At 37.2% G+C, this 19,119-nt stretch overlaps 2 long non-coding RNA genes across 2 annotated transcripts in view; one reads left to right on the plus strand and one right to left on the minus strand.

Annotated features, from left to right (window-relative positions):
* Positions 1-7,687: 7,687 nt before the first annotated feature.
* LOC114676972 (uncharacterized) overlaps positions 7,688-19,119 on the minus strand; it is an 86,166-nt gene continuing 74,734 nt past the window's right edge. Inside the window, exons 3-4 of the long non-coding RNA XR_003728225.2 lie at positions 12,556-12,644; positions 7,688-9,116 (exon numbers count right to left, since the gene is read on the minus strand). This is a non-coding gene — a long non-coding RNA (uncharacterized LOC114676972). The remainder of the gene's footprint in view (positions 9,117-12,555; positions 12,645-19,119) is intronic.
* LOC106997517 (uncharacterized) lies at positions 11,721-17,501 on the plus strand. Its single transcript, XR_013415915.1, has 3 exons — positions 11,721-15,976; positions 16,600-16,855; positions 17,407-17,501. It is a non-coding gene; the product is annotated as an uncharacterized LOC106997517 (long non-coding RNA).

Raw genomic sequence — 19,119 nt, forward strand, 5'->3', positions numbered from 1 at the left:
CACAGCCAACCTAGATCAATGTGAAATAGTTGTGCCATATTGTCTCTCTAGAACTCAGAGATTAAAAATAATAAAAAAAAAACAAGGAAAAACAGACAAATGTATTTCATTTAATGTAAACATTAAGTCCTAAGGAATGACAAATGTATTCCTATGTTTAAGTGATAGGGATTTCTGCAAAAGGTTTATGAATTGTTAATTGGATATCCCAACCCTTACACCTACATATTTCCCTAAGAAATGAACTCTGGTCTGGATCTACCAGGCAATGTTCTTCTACTTTTCTGAATAAGAGTTTAAGCTAACTGAATTCTTTCCTACATAAAAAAATACGTAAAGAATAAATAAAATCCTCTCACAACAAATTGTCTCAATATAATTCCTGATGAAATGCCATTCTAAACCTTACTTTGCAGAATGTTAATATTTTTATTGTTAATATAGAAATATTCATTAGTTTTCTTTTTAAGGAATCCAAAAAATATTCAGCTGATAAGAATAAAAGTGGAAGTTGAAATACAAAGAGTTATGGCATTTATTAAAATGTCAAGCTTATTACTAATTATTCTTCACAGTATTTGTAGCTGATAAATTTTCTAATCTTCAAACTGAATAATAAACTTTCTAGTCCTTGGTTCAGCTACTGGTTCTACCAACTATCTGCTGAATGCTCTACTAAGCCTAGGCACCCAGTCTAGCCTTACAAAAAGTTTTCCAAGATCTTTACTTTCACAGAACACACAGTTTCCTGAGGTAGAAAGTATGGGTAAGAATAGAAATATTTGCCTAGTGGTATTGCTGTGAGAATAAAGTATAGAATGGTTATGAAAGAGTTTAGTGCATTTTTGTTTTGTTTTGTTTTGTTTTGTTTTGAGACAGGGTCTTGCTCTGTTGCCCAGGCTGGAGTGCAGTGGCACGATCTCTGCCTACTGCAACCTCCACTTCCTGGGTTCAAGCAATTCTCATGCCCCAGCCTCCCGAGTAGCTGGGATTACAGGCACATGCCACCACGCCTGGCTAATTTTTGTATTTTTGGTGGAGATGGGGTTTCACCATGTTGGCCAGGCTGGTCTCGAACTCCTGCCCTCAAGTGATCCACCCACCTTGGCCTCCCAAAGTGCTGGGATTACAGGCGTGAACCACCACACCTGACCATGAATTTTTAAAAGAGAATATTAATGGTAATGAATACCTTAAAAAGAATTAGGTTAATAATTATTTCAATGTGACTAATCTGTTTCTGAACTACTTATTGTCCACAAGAGATTTACTATATTGGATGAGCTAATACTTTCTATATTTAAATTTAGTTAGAATTCATCAAGTACAGCTTCTAACCAAAAAATAGTCATTGCTATTTATCTCTTATAAAAATAACCATTAGTGGCTGGGCGCAGTGGCTCAAGCCTGTAATCCCAGCACTTTGGGAGGCCGAGGCGGGCAGATCACGAGGTCAGGAGATCGACACCATCCTGGTTAACACGGTGAAACCCCGTCTCTACTAAAAAATACAAAAAACTAGCCGGGCGAGGTGGCAGGCCCCTGTAGTCCCAGCTACTCGGGAGACTGAGGCAGGAGAATGGCGTAAACCCGGGAGGTGGAGCTTGCAGTGAGCTGAGATCCGGCCACTGCACCCCAGCCTGGGCAACAGAGCGAGACTCCGTCTCAAAAAAAAAAAAAAAAAAAGAAAGCTTCCTTTGCCTGCTTGGCTTTATCTGATACCAGAATAGGACGAAGATACAAGTATTGTAACACTAGTAAAAGGCTATTGCATTTGTGGCTTCTAGGTAGAACTAAGAATGCAGGAGGCTTTGTGTGCTGGATACCAGCTGTATCGTCTTTGATGCAACATTTAACTTTCAGCTACCCCCAGTATACTTCTTTCTTTCCTAATAAAATTAATAGCACTTATATAATTTTAGTCAGTGTTTGCTAATGGATTAACACTAATACAAGTCTGCATAGAATATAAGCAATTTAATTGAAATGCCAAACCATTTAAAGATTTGAGTATTCTATGGTCTATTGCACTGTATTATAAAGGCAATTATACTTTCACTTTTTTTTTCTGGGCCATTGAATTCAACCTGTGAGTGTATTTTTGGTTAGAAAATTTCTGTTTTAAAATGAGGCTGGCAGGAGTTCAAGACCAGCCTAGCCAGCATGGTAAAACCCCATCTCTACTAAACGTACAAAAATTAGCCTGGCATGGTGGCACACACCTGTAAAGTCCCAGCTACTCAGGTGGCTGAGGCACAATGAACTTGAACCTGGGAGGCAAAGGTTGCAATGTCTCAGGATTATGCTACTGTACTCCAGCCTGGGTGACAGTGCAAGTCTCAAAAAACAAAAAAACAAAACAAAAAACAAAAAAATCCCCAATGACAACAACAAAAAAAACCATGCCTGGGCACAGTGGTTCACACCTGTAATCCCAGCACTTCGGAGGCGAAAGCAGGAGGATCGCTTGAGCTCAGGAGTTTGAGACCTGCCTGAGCAACATAGTGAGACCTAATTTCTACTAAAAATAAAAAATTAGCTGGATGTGGTGGTGCCTGTAGTCCCAGTTACTGGGGAGGCTGAGGCAGGAGGAGATTGAGCCCAGGTGATAGAGGCTGTAGTGAATTATGATAGCGCCACTGCAGCCAGGGCAACAGAGTGAGACCCTCTCTCCAGATAAATAGATAGACACCTTTTTTCTTTACCTACTGACTTTCTGTGCCTTTGAGTCATGTAATATATGATTACTCAAGGGACAAAGGGCATGATAAGGTAGATTTCTATCATAAGAATATACCCAGTTAAATTCTATTTGACACATTATTAAAGATTCAGAAAATATGGATATAATTCTTAAAATGAAACTTACGTTGAGATAAATGTAGATTCCCATGCACTTGTAAGAAGTAATACAGAAAAATCCTGTGTACCCTTTAACTAGTTTTCTTCCGTGGTAATATCCTGCAAAACTACTGGGTACAATATCACAACCAGGATATTGACATTCAAAAACACAAGATACAGAACATTTCCATCATCACAATGATGCCTCTGTTGCCCTGTTACAGCCATACACATTTCCTCCCATCGCCACATTCTTCCACACCTTCCTTCATGCCTAGTGACCAGTATTCTCCATTTCTGTGATTGGAATGTTGTATAAATGACATACAGTGTGTAATCTTTGGGGATTTTTCTTCCTTCACTTAGTATAGTTCTCTGGAGATTTTCCCAGTAGTTTTATTTAGCAATTGTTTGTTTTTTATTGACAAGTAGTATTCCAAGGTATAAATGTACCACAGTTTATTCACCCATTAAGAAACACATGGGTTTTTTTCTGTTTGTGGCTATTATGAATGAAACTGCTATAAACATTTATGTACATACTTCTTTGTGAATATTTGAATTTTTCTGGGATAAATGCTCGGGAGTGCAGTTGTATGGTGTTTGCATGCTTAACTTTTTAAGAAACTGCAAAACAGTTTTCCACAGGGTCCAGGCTATTTTATCTTACCATCAGAAACATGAGTGATCCAATTTTTCCACATTCTCACCAGCATTTGGTGTAGTCAACTATTTTTTATTTTAGCCATCCTGAGAGCTTTGTAATTATACTGTGGTATTAATTTGCATTTCCCTGATGGTTAATGATGTTGAGCAACTTTCTGGATGCTTATTTGCCATCTGTACACCATCTGCAGCAAAATTATTCTCCATGATTTTTGTACATTTTCCAATTGACTTTTTAATTTTTTGACTATTGAGTTTTAAAGACTTCTTTATGCGCTCATTTATCAGATATGTAATTTGAAAATATTTTATCTCAGTTTATAGCTTATCTTTTCATTGTCCTAACAGAGAAACAGGATCTCTTACAGAGCAAAAGTTTTTTAATTTTGATGAAGTACAATTTATCAATTTTCCTGATTTGGACCATGCTTTTGGTATCAAATCTAAAAGTTATTGTCTAGCCCTAGGTGCAAAGATTTTCTGTGCTTTTAACCTGCAAGTTTCATAGTATTATGTTTTAAATTTAGGATCTTTTCCATTTCTCTACCTTTTCTTTTTCTTGACTTATTGTACAGACTAGCACTTCTAGCCCTATTTTGAACAAGAGTGGCAAGAGTCACCTCCTTGTACTGTTCCTGATCTTTGGAGGAAAGCATTTAGCTTTCTACCATTAAGTATTGTGTTAGCTGTAGGTTTTTAGTAAATGCACTTAATCAATTTTGGGAAGTTCTCTTCTGTTGCTTTTTTTTTCTTAAGAGTTTTTATTATGAAGGAGTATGAAATTTTTGTTGAATAATTTTTCTGTATTGATTGATCATATGATTTGTTTTCTTTAGCCTGCTAATATGGTTGATTACATTAATTGATTTTCAAATATTGAGCCAGCCTTGTATCCCTAGATCACAGAGTCATGGAGTATAATTCTCTTCATATATTGTAAATTCTATATGCTAATATTTTGCTAATAATTTCTGTATGCATATTCTTGAAGGACATTGGCCTAAAGCTTTCATTTTTTGTACATTTTTGCCTGTTTTTGGTATTATAGGGTATCTTTGTATATTCTGGCTGCTGTAACAAAATACCTTTGATATGAGGTAACTTAGAAACAACAGAAACTTATTTCTCAGTGTTCTGGAGGCTGGAAAGACCAAGATAAGGTGCTAGTGGTATCTACTGAGGGCCCACCCCTCATAGATGGGGCCTTTAACTGTGTACTCACATGGTGAAAAGGGCAAACATGCTCTATCAGGCTGTTTTTCTAAGGGCACTGATTTTATTACTGAGGGCAGAGCCATGGGCTTCTTCCAGGAACACAAGGGTGGTTCAGTATTTGCAAATCAGCTAATACAGCTGGCCATATTAATAGGCTAAAAGAGAAAAATCATAAAACCATACTAATTAATGCAGAAAAGGCATTTGACAAAATTTTATACCCATTCATGATTAAAACTTTAAGAAAAATAGGAATGGAAAGGAACTTTCTAAAATTGATAAAGAGCATGTACTAAAAATCTATACTTAATATTATACTTAACGGTAAAAAGCTAATGCTTTCCTTCTAAGATCAGGAAGAGCAGAGCACTAGAAGTCCTTGTCTCCTAATAGTATCACCTTGGACGTCAGAATGTCAGGATATGAATTTGAGGGGGAGCATAAACCATATTATAGCATAGTATTAAGAAATGGGCTATTCATTTATTTCATCTTGGGTAAGGAAATTTCAGTCATGTGATATGTGCTCTATGGTGGGTAAGCACAGGTACTATGAGAATTCATAGATGGGGCCTGATTCAATCTGGGCAGGAAGGTAGGCAGGGGTAGGGAAGGCCTGCTAGAGAAGATGATCTATTAGGTTGGTGCAAAAGTATTGCGGTTTGGCAAAAAACCTAATATAGGACAGTTAACCTGGCTAATTAGGTGGGTGGGTAAGAGATCAGGATGTGTCAATAAGAGAAAACAGTGTAGAGGGGATCGTGGTAGAGTTCATTAGGGGGCCTGCATTTTTTGTTGTGTCTAGAACTGAATGTGTGTCTGTGGGGATTGGACAAAGGAGGATCTTGAGGGGAGAGAGAATGATAAGAGGTAAGACTAAAGTGTAAATAAAGACTTAATCCTAGACAGTCTGGTAGGATCTACTAAAGAGTTTGAACCAGTAAGTACAATGGTGGGGAGTCACGGCAGACTGTCAAGTCCAAAAGAGACAAATGATAGTTGACTTCAATGTAGACAGTGGAACTTTTGCCTATGAGTACTCGCTGTAAGAAGGTATGTAAAATGTAAAGTGAAACATACTCAACCAAGACTAGATTTTCTTTAGATTGCATTTCCTTAGATCTCTATTTAGACTATAGAGAGATTGTTCCTAACTTAAGTAACAAATCCATTTTTTAAAGAACTAAAATGATTTGGGTTACCCACTTGAAAACTGAAGACCAGCTCTCATTCTTTTCCCACTGCCCAGGAAAATGTAAACCATTGGATGGACATGTTTTTATTGAAACATTTAAGCACTTTTTTGTTTTCTTCCTTTTGACTATTCAGTCATGAGTAATTTAGGTTTTTGTAAATTACTAGTCAATTTGTCTCCCTTTAAATATTTTAACATACATTTAGTGAATAATTGTGAGACACCTGAAGTGTCTCATAGTCTCATTCCACAAGCATCTTATGATTGGAGAAAAAAGACAGACATGTGGGAAAAATTCATAATACAGAATGATGTGTGATATCAAATAAGTGGAACTGACAATAAGGGTGATTAAAATTTAGGGAAGGCAGAGACCACTTTGAACATGATGCAAAGGAAACTGAGTTCTTTAGCTTTTCATTCAATAACTTTATTGAGGATCTTTCCTTGGCATTGAGCCAGATAATATCCCTGTTCTTATGGGGCTTACTTTCTTTGAGGGAGATAGACATGGTAAAAATAAAACAGTTCCATTATGAATATGAAACAGGGCAAGGTAGACTAAGTGAAGTGGGTACTATTTAATCAGAGAGGCCTCTCTGAGGAGGAGACATTTATACTGAGACAATGCCACGAAGGAGCCAGCCATGATTTAAGGTGAAAATTCTAAGCAAAGGTACCCACCAATCCAAGGAATAAGCTTGGGGTGTTTGAAGTTCATAAAGAAGGACAGTATGGCTGAAGGGACTGCGAAGAACAAGAAGAGATGGTAGAAAATAAGATCAAAAGTGTCTAGATCACAAAGGTCATGGAAAGCCATTTCAGGATTTTAAGTAGAGGAGTAAAATAAAATGTTTATTAAAAAGACAATCTTGGTCATGTGTGGTGGCTCAAGCCTGTAATCCCAGCACTTTGGGAGGCTGAGGCAGGCGGATCACCTGAGGTCAGGAGTTCAAGACTAGACTGGCCAACATGGAGAAACCCCATCTCTACTAAAAATATAAAAATTAGCCTGATGTGGTGATGCCTGGCTGAGGCACAAGAATCTCTTAAATCCAGGAGGTGGAGGTTGCAGTGAGCGGAGATTGCACCACTGCACTCCAGCCTACAAGACAAAGAGAGACTCTCAAAAAAAAAAAAAAAAAAAAAAAAAAAATTCTGGCTGGTGACTGGAGAAAGAAGGAAAAATCAGATTCAGATGTGTCAAGTGCTACCGAGTGTAGTAAGAGGTTAAAGAAGCGACCATTGGACTTGACAACATAGAAATCCTTGTGACCCTGACAGAAGTCACTTTGGCCAAATAGCAGCAAGTAAAGTCCCAACAAGAGTTGACTGAGGAGGAAGTGCAAGCCATGAAACACATTTTTGTGAAAGTGATTAAGTGCCTTTAAAAACGTTCTGCTAAAACATCACCTTCTGCTGAAAAACTTTGCGTACTCCTAAAACGTGTTTTTGAACAATGTTTTTTTAAGTTGGAAGGAACTTTAGAGATGATCTAGCCTAACCCTTTCATTTTACAGATGGCCAGAATAAGGTCTGTGGAATTTAACTAGTTTGCAGAGCCAGATGCCTAACTTACAGTTTGCCATTTTTGTTTTTTAATTCTACACTGCTACGAATGATAACTAACATTTAATTGAGTGCTTACTAGGTGCCATATACTATGTCTAAAGCTTTACATATATTAAGTAATAAAATTCTCATGATAATCTTATAGAGTTCTAGTAAAATCTCCATTTACAGCAGAGAAAATGAAGGCACAGAACGTTGAAGTATCTTGTTTAATGTCAGATATCTGAAAAGTTCTGTGGAGCCAGAATTCAAAACCCAGTTACTAAGGAGGACACATTCTTGATCACTATTTTATTCTATTATTTTTATTAGTTCCAATCCTTATGAGTCTGTTTAAAATGTGTATCTGCATTATTGTGCAAATATTTCTGAGATCTCATCACATACCTGATTCCATTTAACCTCAGTCTATCCCTCCATCACTTTTTGTGGAAAATGCTATTTAAGTTAGAGGTTCCGCTTGAGTATTCCTAATTTTTATTCTTTTTAATGCATACGGTGGTCAAAGTAAATAGCTAACATATTGGCATCAAACCATTGCCTTTTGAAGCAAGCTTTGTATGAAATTGGTCTGTCATTGACCACTATAAGGAACTCATTTGTGGCCAGGCACAGTGGCTCATGCCTGTAATCCCAGCACTTTGGGAGGCTGAGGCAGGCGGATCACAAGGTCAGGAGTTCGAGACCATCCTGCCTAACATGGTGAAGCCTCGTCTCTACTAAAAATACAAAAGAATTAGCCAGGCGTGGTGGCAGGTGCCTATAGTCCCAGCTTCTCGGGAGGCTGAGGCAGGAGAATGGTGTGAACCCAGGAGGCGGAGCTTGCAGTGAGCCGAGATCGCACCACTGCACTCCAGCCTGGGTGACAGAGCAAGACTCCATCTCAGAAAACAAAACAAGAAAAACAAACAAAACTCATTTATAAAGATAATAATGTAAAAACCTCATGACTCTTGTGTATGCTTGCCTGTGTCTAAACTCCACCTCTATCAGCAAACTCAGTAAATTGCCTCTTTCCGACATTTATCTCCTATTTTGGGAGAAAGTTTTGTGGAAGCATCTACCACATTGCAAAGATTCAACATTTCTCCTAAAAATAAATGGGAGTTTCTTTTAGATATAAGCAATGAAATTTCAAGCAATATTACTTCTTTCATGTCCTTTGCTTTTTTAAGATCTAAACCTCAAGATTCAACTGGATTTTCATTGAAATTCACCACGATCCCCTCTGCAGCTGTGGTCTCAAAATACCATTTCTGCATTTATTTTAGCCCATGGAATAACTCTGCTGAGAAACCACAGAGTCAATCAGACTCAAAATGCTTAAAATCCTTCCTGCTTGGAGTTTTCCGTCTTCACATCAAAGCATTTCATGCCCGTCAGCAACTTTTTAATGCATTTGCTCCTCATTTGCACAATTTCCATTTAAAGACGTTCCTTGGCTGACTTCTCTGATGAAGTTTCCTGCTTGTCAGGAGAGTAATGCTAATGCAGAAATCACAAAGAGGGCTACACGTCCCTTTTCTGGAGGACCTGATATTTCAGATAATGTTCAACTTCAGTTTTGGAGAAGCCACTGTTCTTTGCACCAGGGGAAAAGAAACTGATTTTCAGTGTGAGCAACCTGTGAAGATAGAGACAAATCTAAGTAAATGAGAATGTCATTGAGGAAGAGAATTGAAGACACAATAGAAGCACTTACTGGACTCCATACAGTAATGTCATATCTTTGTTTGTTCTAACTTAAGCTTGCATGTATACAATGGGGTTTAAGAAACTTGGCAAGAGTTTTTTTTTTTTTCTTAAACTGAGTTAAACAGTCTTGACTGCCTTCTTTTAATGAAAGGAAAAATAATACACATAACAATAGATTTGAAAAGGAAGAGCCCAAATCCCCAAGGGCAGTAATCTTCTGGAAAATGTTAATATTCATGAGTTATAGGAAAGTGATGAGAGCCAACACATCCCTTTTTTTTTTTTTTTTTTTTGCTCCAAGTAATCAATTATTTGCCTACAGCCAAACCAGGCCTTTTAATAAAATTATTATTACTTAAAAAGTAAAAAGATAAAATTATTATTTAGCATTACATAACTCAAAAATAAACCCAGGGTTTATATTTTATTATCTTACACATCATGTAAAACTATTTTGGTGTTTATATTTTATTGATATACTTTACACACCATGTAATTTATAATTTATTTTTGAAAACAACTTGTTTCATCAAATCATAAAATGTCTGTACTAAACAACAGAGTTGAATGAAATTTGGCTTAAATATCCTTATTTTATTTCTATATTTGTCCTAAATCAATTCACCATGGTTCAGATTCAATATATAGTTGATAATAAGTGAACTGGCTAATATATTCATTTACTGAATTTTCATCCTATACTACATAATATTCATAACTATACAAAATATACAAATATGGAGTTCCTATGACTGCTAAATTAAGCACATCTAGATCAGTGTTTTGTCCATTTTTCATGTTTCCTTCTCTTAGAAAGAGTTGTGGTTTCTGAAATGGTGGGAAAATTTGAATATCTACATTTCACCTCCACTTTTTAGGGGAGAGGTTCATGAAGAAGTGATTGAGAAGGAGAGCAAGGCTTGGTTGGACAGTGTAGTAAGTCAGCAAGGGTGAAAAGAGAATGGGTCCCTGTCAACTATATATATAGTTCTTCTAGGGAAGGAAACATAGCCTCAAATTAGCTTTTCATCCTGTTCTGACATTGCAAGGAAAAAATAGTGAAACTCTTTGGACCACTTTTATAACTTGCAGTGTTCTCATCGAGCTACATTTTTTTATTTGCTTGCTTTAAGGACTTAGAAGTCTATAAAGTGCAAAAAGCCCAAATCTACAAATAAAAGCCTAAAATCATAGAGTTAATCTCAACAACAGGTGAGAAAAATGTAGCACGCAGAATGCCAAACTAATAGCTGATTAACTGAAAACATGTATGTATTTTTTAGCAATTAGTGGAGAGATCAATAGGACAATTTTAATTAGCCATATGGTTTGTTTTACTGGGACTGCAGCTGCGTGTCTCTACCACTCTGCCAGGCTTTTAGGACTTCACAAGTTTAATATATACACACACACACATACATACTTTGTAAGTTTTATTTTATATATATATACACACTTATGTATTTTGATGATCCAAAAATGAGACTTAACGATAATATCCAAACCATGTTTAGTTATGTTGCTAAAAAAGTAAGAAAAACATAGCAGTCTAATTTCCATTCTTTAAAGAGCAGGAAGGATGGGAACTTTTGGTTTCAAGTGTATAAAGTGCACTGTTTTAATTCTTTCATATAGTATAAAAGAATGCTTATATTTTATAAAAGATTAAAGCATGTGCATCTTAGAAACAAGTGTCAAGAAAATATAGTTTTCATGACTTAGTACTTTACTGGAGTATTTTTTTAAACTATTATCCCTTTACTTTTAAATGGGATAAATTTCATCTTAAGCGTTTTCTAGTCATAGCACAGATCTAGTAAGGTTAAAATAGAATTGTAATTAACATAAGTAAGCTTTAAAAATTTTCACTCAGGGAAAACAATTACTTGGGAAACAGATAATATTCTTAGATCTGAACACTTACCACATAAAATCCACATTGAAAAATAGCTAATATATATTTATATTTTATTGAAGATGAAGTTATAATATATAAATGTAAAAAATAGCACGGAAGTAGAACTGATGATTTTAAGAATGGTGGCAAGCTCAAGCTCAGTAGTCAAGTTCCATACAGTTGATATTTAATTTAAAGCTCTAAGATCTGTGATATATATATCTATATGTAGATATATATAGATATCCTTTTCCTCTGCCAAACAGGAAGCTATAACCACAAGCTATTGAATGCAAGTTACCTATTGAAACCTTGTAACAGTGGTTCTAACCTTTTCGGCACCAGGGACCAGTTTCATGGAAGATAATTTTTCCAAGGACCACGGTGGGTGGGGGATGGCATTAGATTCTCATAAGGAGTATGCAACCTAGATACCTTGAATGCAGAGTTCACGATAGGGTGAATCTAATGCTGCCTCTGATCTGACAATAGGTGGAGCTTGGGCTTAGTAATGCTGGCTTACCTGCCATTCACCTTCTGCTGTGCGACCCTGTTCCTAACATGCCATGGACAGGTACTGGTCCAGGACTTGAGAACCCCTGCCTTAAAATAATTTATTTTTCTATTCTCCAAAAGATTCCATAGAAATGTGAGGAGAAAAGTTGCAATTATTTCTGAACCTTCCCATCAGCCTTGTCTCTGACAGAATTGGCCTATTGTGGATGGGCTTTGTCCAGATTAGAGAAAGTAGAAGATGCTCTTTTGGTGTAATTGTTCAGGTGAGTCCTTCATGTCAATTATTTCATTCCTGTTCTTATGTTATTTGTATTAGTCTGTTTTCATGCTGCTGATAAAGACATACCTGAGACTGGGCAATTTACAAAAGAAAGAGATTTATTGGACTTACACTTCCACATGGCCAGGGAGGCCTCACAATCATGGCAGAAGGCAAGGAGGAGCAAGTCACATCTTACGTGGATGGCAGCAGGCAAAGAGAGAGCGAGTTTGTGGAAGGAGACTCCCATTTTTAAAACCATCAGATCTCGTGAGACTTATTCACTATCAGGAGAACAGCAAGGGAAAGACCCGCCCCTATGATTAATTATCTCCCACTGGGTCAGTCTCATAACATGTCGGAATTATGGGAGCTACAAGATGAGATTTGGGTGGGGACACACAGCAAAACCATATGATTGATTATCCTTTTTATGGATAAGTTACTAATCATAATATATAGTCATTTTTTTCAGGAAGTTACTGTGAAATGACCTTCCTTCAGGCAAGAAAACCTAAATATCACAACCCTTAGATTTTATGAGTCCTTTTTATGTAAGAAAATAACTGATACCTTCTCTATCAAATCAATAATGTTCAGCCAGGCATTTATTTTTTTTTTATTTTTATTTTTCAGGATGAAGGTAAAATCTTAGAATTCAAAGTAACATTGTGGTTCATTTGACCAAGTACTTACTGTGGACTTTAGGACCATTTATTCAAATTGCTGTCTTTGATTAAGTCAAGAACTCTTGGTGCTTTTTTTCTTCTAGTTTTCTTCAACAACTGTAATTAATCACAGAATTTGTCATCAATCTTTCCACCAAGGCCATGAATACTCTTTGAATGAATGACGATTCTTTCTTTGTGTTAAGTTTCTGTGCCCCAAGGCTATTAAAATTTCATAGTTTCTCCACATTCTTCAAAGCTTTCAACTTTTGGCTAAAAACAACATGACAGAACAAGATCTAGTATCTGGCTGTATGAATTAATCTGCATTCAGATGCCTGGTGATTATAGCACTTAAATCTATTTATCAAAGCACAGAGCTTTTGCAGAAAGTATTTCTGAAAGTTATGCCTATAAAAAGGGTAGAAAAGACTCCAAGACTCCAGTGTGATCAAAGCATTTGGATCAGGCAGCCATTCAACCACGTGGAATATTGGGACAAGGATTAGGCCCCCACAGAGTAGCTAAGTTTATAAAAATGATTCAAAAGAGCCAAAAGATCAGAAAATAGTAGGATTAGTTGTCTGTTTTATTGTTCTGGGATTCTGTTTCTAGATTATGAAAGATCAAAGGGGTTTACCACCTCTTCCCATATTGACGTCTAGAACCTCCTTTCCAACTAGTGTGGTAAGGCTTATCAGTATATGATGAAGATTTGGGATTTTGCATCTGGCTTTTAAACTTCTTTGTGTAAACTGGACCTTTATCCCTTCACTTCATCCTCTTGATATGAAAGCCAGCTAAAACATCCCCTCCTGATCTTAATCTCTCCATCTTTGCATGACAACAAATCAGAATTGTTGCTCTTCTTTCCCCCTAATTCTCTGACATTTCTTATCCATTTCTTAATTCCTTTCTTCTCTGCTCTACCTACTGCCCTGCTCCCTAATACCAATATTCATCAGTTGGTAGAGGGACTCCCTGCTTTCTCAAAGACTTCTCAACACAGAGAAATGCACAATAGAAGAGAAAGGGAAATATGGTTAAGCAATGTAAGGATTTAGAGTTTTTGGAGAACATTCAAAAGAAAGTTGTGAAACCTATGGGAAAGGTTTAGAGGAAATAAAATAGTCTTACTAAGAGCTCATTGGGGCTAAAGGTTGTTGTAGAGTACATGTCAAATTATAATGCCTGGAAGCAAAGCAACAATCTGGTCCCCAAAATAATATTAGGAAAAAGATATGGTCAAATTGTTATAAATCCCATGTTTTTGTGGTAAAAATATTGTGGTCAATAGGAAAACAATAGTTAAAACTAGATTCAAACTTCAAGTTACTCAATGATACACGGAGAGAAAGAGAAACTCAAGCAGAATAAATCCTCCACAAGAATTGTTGTTCATTGCATTTTGACATCATTAACTTGGGCAATTATCTCAGTGCCCAATTCGTATGATGTTGGAATGGATTTCTAAGCCCACACTGCTCACCTGACCCTTTGGACTCTTCTCATTATTTTTGTTGTTCATTCTGTTATGTGTCAGGAGATGGTCTAAAATTAACTGAATATCTTCCTATACCCAGGCCCCACCTTAGATGTTTTATATTTGTAATGGAGTTAATCTTTACAACTAATACAGGAGTTATTAAGAAATAATTTTTAGGTAGCTAGAAAGGGTAAAGGTTTTTGGTGGTAATTTTCCTGTAATAAGAAGCAACCCCCAAACCATTTCTTTTCTAACCAGAAAGGTGGCTTGAAGGGCCAGGTTGGCAAGCTTTGATATGCAAATGCAGGCCATTGGAAACTGGGTCCACCCAATATGGCAATTCTTGCCTTCCTCTTGTCACCAGGTGTGCCCAGTGTCACGGCCACCTCCAGATACCTCTGGGTGTTCAGGACATCGTGGCAGCCCGCATTTGCATTTTAAAAGACTAAGATGGGAGGACCAGGTTTTCCCTTGGGCTATATGAATGATGCACCTGGTCAAACCAATCCCCGGGCCCTATGCAAATCAGACACCGCCTCCTCCAGCCTCCAATATAACCGACCATTTTTCTGCTGCACACAGGATTTCTCTCTTGGAGCCTCCCTCCCTCTGTCTCTGTATGGGGGAGCTGCTGCTTTCTTTTTTGCTTGTTAAACTTTCTGCTCCTTAAAACCACTCCATATGTGTCCATGTCATTTTATCTAAATCAGTGTGAGACCAAGGACCCTGGTGCTACTCCAGTCATTGCAGCTGCATCACAACTACCCTGACAGGTAAGTTGTACTACCCTCATTTTATGGAATATAAAACTAAGGTTCAGGATGGTTAACCAACAAAGGTCACGTGCTAATAAATATTAAAGCTTAGACTTCAGGCCTGACTTCATTGATTGGGCATTTTATCAACTGTATATATTTACAGATATATTTACAGTTCTAAGTCCCTTGTTGAAAATTTGAGATTAATTCCAGGAAGATTTGGAGATATATGACATGAAAGGAAGGAGGTCATAGTTTTTAGGTCAAATGATGTAACAAAGTCAACGGATCACACAATTTTCATTCACCTTATGCTGACCCTTTTAAATGAAATGACGTGGGTAATAAGGGTCACCCTTCTTGGAACTAAGTAGAAGGAAGTGATGTTTCCTTTAGCTATTTAAGGATCAGCCTCCCACATTCATAGGGAGCTTATTATACAGGGCAATGTGACAGGCAATGGGGATATAAAAGAAATTATTTCATACCACAAGGTATTTTTAGTCTCAGGGAAGGAGTAAATATGCAAATGAGAAAATTCCATCAAGTTTAAGGCACCATTAACTTGTCTCTTATTTTCCTTTTCCAAGGAAAAAAAAGATGTCAAACTATATCATGACTTCAGTTGTGGGATTTGAATATTCCTTTTAGAATCAATTTCGTTGAGTATATGCCATGCCAGATGTCAATGCATTTAGTTACAGCTAGAATGAGGATGGGTCCAGAGGAGAGTCAGAAATATCTTTCTAGGCCAAGTGACCTTTGAATGTGCAAAGGTAAGGAGGAACAGTGTGAAGAAGAGATGTGCAGGCTGGTCCATGCAGAATAAATAGAATGGGTAACTAGCTGGGACCCAGCCTGGCATGTCCTGGGATGATAAGGAAATGGGGAGGCTGGGGCATCACTGGGGGCCTGGAGGCAGGACAGTGGTTAGGAATAAGGCTCCAAGGTGCGGGCCAGCTTGAAGGTCTTAAGGCTAGGGAGTTTGCATTAATTTATTGCAGACAATGGGAAGCCACTAGAGAAACTCAAGCAGGAAGCCGAGTCTATCTAACATCTTTTTCTTCCTTCTTTTTGGGTATGCGCCTATCAGAGGCTTTACAAATAGCTACTTTTACATCAAACTACATGCAACTTGTTTTCCCTGCTGGACTTCCATAGTTGTGAAGCCATGATTACCAGAATTTCTGATTCAAAGATTCTTGGTGAGTTTCCCTCCTCGGAGTCTTTTATCTCCTTTCTCTTGATTTCTTTTTGCCCTGATCTTTGCTGCGAAATTCTACTCATTTCAAATGCCACTTCTCCTAGGTATTGTGTCTTTTTCTTCCCCAAGCGTACAGCAGCTTACCATCATTATATGAACCCCCTTATACTTTTTTGAGCTCTCACTTAACTTCTCTTGATGTATATATTTTGGTATATTTGGTCTTTTAGATTGAGCTCTTTGAGTACAGAGATGGGATCTTAATGTCTTATCAATTCTATGTTAGTATCTGTTTTGAGCTCAGTCTACTAAAGATGACATAATAGGTATATTGAATTGTGTACTTACACACATGCAAAAAGCATCCCCTTTCCAGTCTCTGAGGAGCAACAGAAGGAATAAAATGCCCCTATATCTGTATGCTTCTTGGTGTGATAGTCAGCCTCCAAGGCACTCCCAATGATCCCCACCTCCTAGAATTCACACCCTTGTGAAATCCACTCCTACATCATACCAGCGTTGGTCTGTGGGATCAAATAATATGGCAAAAGTGATGATACGTTACTTCTGAGATGAGGTTGTAAAAGAATGCTAGCTACTAACACCTTGACCTCTCTTTCTCAGATTTCTTGCTCAGGGCAAGCCAGTTGCCATGTCGTGAGAACAATCAAGCAGCACATGGCAACAAATGGAGATGGGCAGACATGGGCTGGCAAGAAACAGGCTTGCCAACAACAGCTTGAGTGATCCTAAAAGTGGGTCCACTAACCCCATGTGACTGTTGCCCTGGCCAACAACTTAACTGCAACCTCAGGAGATACCTACCCTGAGTCAGAACCACTCAGTCAAACTACTCGTGGCATCTTAACCCCGCGTAACTGTGAGATAATTATGATGATTTTAAGATTCTCAGTTTGGGGGTAATTTGTTATGCAGCAACAGATAATAAAACACTTGGCAAATGTTATTCCAATGTTATTTGATTGAAGGCCACAGGGATATAGAAGAAAAGAAAGGTGAACACTCAGGTTTAGAAAACAAAAGAAAATACAATCAAATCATTTTTCTAATAAAAAATGGGTACTTTGCAATTTTGCCTTAGCTCAATTTTAAGGTAGATCTATGTCAGAGTTCAAATTCAGTGTTCAATGACTTATTGCCTAAAAGTACAATGGTCTATCTAGTCTCCTAAATGAGGCAAGAAAAGAGTGAGCTGGTAAAAAGAGGGTTAAGATCCTCCAAGAACTGAGTTTGTGTTCCAACTCTGTCACTTACTATTTGATTATCAATGGGCAATTTATGTAATCTGTATTAAATCATGGTTTCCATGCCAGTACAAGGGATATAATAATTTAGATCCTGCATATCTTGAGACTAAATGAGTCATTGTGTGTGGTGCTTTATAATACTGATGTGTTTTTCTCTTAACAGGCCCCGTTGACTGGAGGATGGCCATTTGACAACACATTCTTTCCTGAGGAAACTTTTGGCTTCTGGTGACTTGGGCCCCAGGCAAGTATGTGCCAGTCACAAACTTTCTGGCTCATCCTAGGCTTCTCAGTCTCTGTCCCTCTATATTGAATTTGATTTTGAGAAGAAGGCATCCAAAAGAGTTGGTGTGAACCTAATACTGTCACAAAGCTAGGAAAATGTTGGGTTCAACATTTGAGACAGGAAGAGAACCCCAGCTGCCTTACTAAGACTGATTTCTAAGAGTAAATTATAAAAATGAACATTTTCTGTCTTGTATTTTGAATACAAATTTTTGCATATATTCGTAACTCATCGTATGCTTTATATGTATTCAATGCTGAATGGAATTTTGATGGACTTAAAATCTGATAATCATTTTCTCTGCCATTTTCCAAAAGAACTGGAGTTTAAGCGGACTATTTAGAGGCCTAGGTATGTTCACAGGCTTTCAGGGAAGATATTGAGTAACTTCTATAGTAGATGCTGTTGGTGCCCAACACTTATTCCCTCAGTGCCCATGATTTAAAACAGATTACATAAATTGCCCATTGATAATCAAATAGTAAGTGACAGAGCTGGAAAACAAACTCAGTTCTTGGAGGATCTTAGACTTCTTTCTACCAGCTCACTCTTCTTTTCTTCTGGCCTCATTTAGGAGATTAGATAGATCATTGTACATTTAGGCAATAAGTCATTGAATACGGAATTTGAACTGTGACATAGAACCACCTTAAAATTAGTCCCTTTTTATGGCTGATTAGTATTTCATCATATATCTTTACATTTTCTATATCCACTCATTGATTGATGGATATTTGGGGTGGTTCCATGTTTTTGCAATTGCAAATTGTGCTGCTATAAACATGTGTATACAAGTATCTTTTAAAAGATACTTGTATACACATAATAATAAAATAATGACTTCTTTTCCTCTGGGTAGATACCCAGGAGTGAGATTGCTGAATCAAGTGGTAGATCTACTTATAGTTCTTTAAGGAATCTCCACACCGTTTTCCGTAGTGGTTGTAGTAGTTTACATTCTCAACAGTGTAAAAGTGTTCCCTTTTACCACATCCATGCCAACATCTATCATTTTTGATTATGTCCATTCTCGCAGGAGTAAGGTGGTATCACATTATGGTTTTGATTTGCATTTCCCTGATTATCAGTGATGTTGAATGTTTTTCCATATATTTATTGGCCATCTGTACATCTTCTTTTGAGAATTGTCTATTCAGGTCCTTAGCCTACTTTTTGATGGGACTTTTTTTTTCTTGTTGATTTGAATTTCATGTAGATTCTGGATGTTAGTCCTTTGTTAGATGTATAGTTTGTGAAGATTTTCTCCCACTCTGTGGGTTGTTTGTTAACTCTGCTGATTATTATTATTATTTTTGTCATGCAGAAACTGTTTAGTTTAAGTACCATCTATTTGTTTTTGGTTCTTGTTCGTGAAGTCTTTGCCTAGATAATGTCTAGAGGAGTTTTTTCCATGTTATCTTCTAGAATCTTTATGGTTTCAGGTCTTAGATTTAAGTCTTTGATCCATCTTGAATTGAGTTTTGTGTAAGGTGGGAGATGAGGATCCAGTTTTATTTTTCTACCTGTGGCTTGCCAATTATCTCAGCACCATTTGTTGAATACAGTATCCCTTCTCCACTTTGTTTTTGT

The sequence above is a fragment of the Macaca mulatta genome, chromosome 3, assembly GCF_049350105.2.
Source record: "Macaca mulatta isolate MMU2019108-1 chromosome 3, T2T-MMU8v2.0, whole genome shotgun sequence".
Taxonomy (NCBI): domain Eukaryota; kingdom Metazoa; phylum Chordata; class Mammalia; order Primates; family Cercopithecidae; genus Macaca; species Macaca mulatta.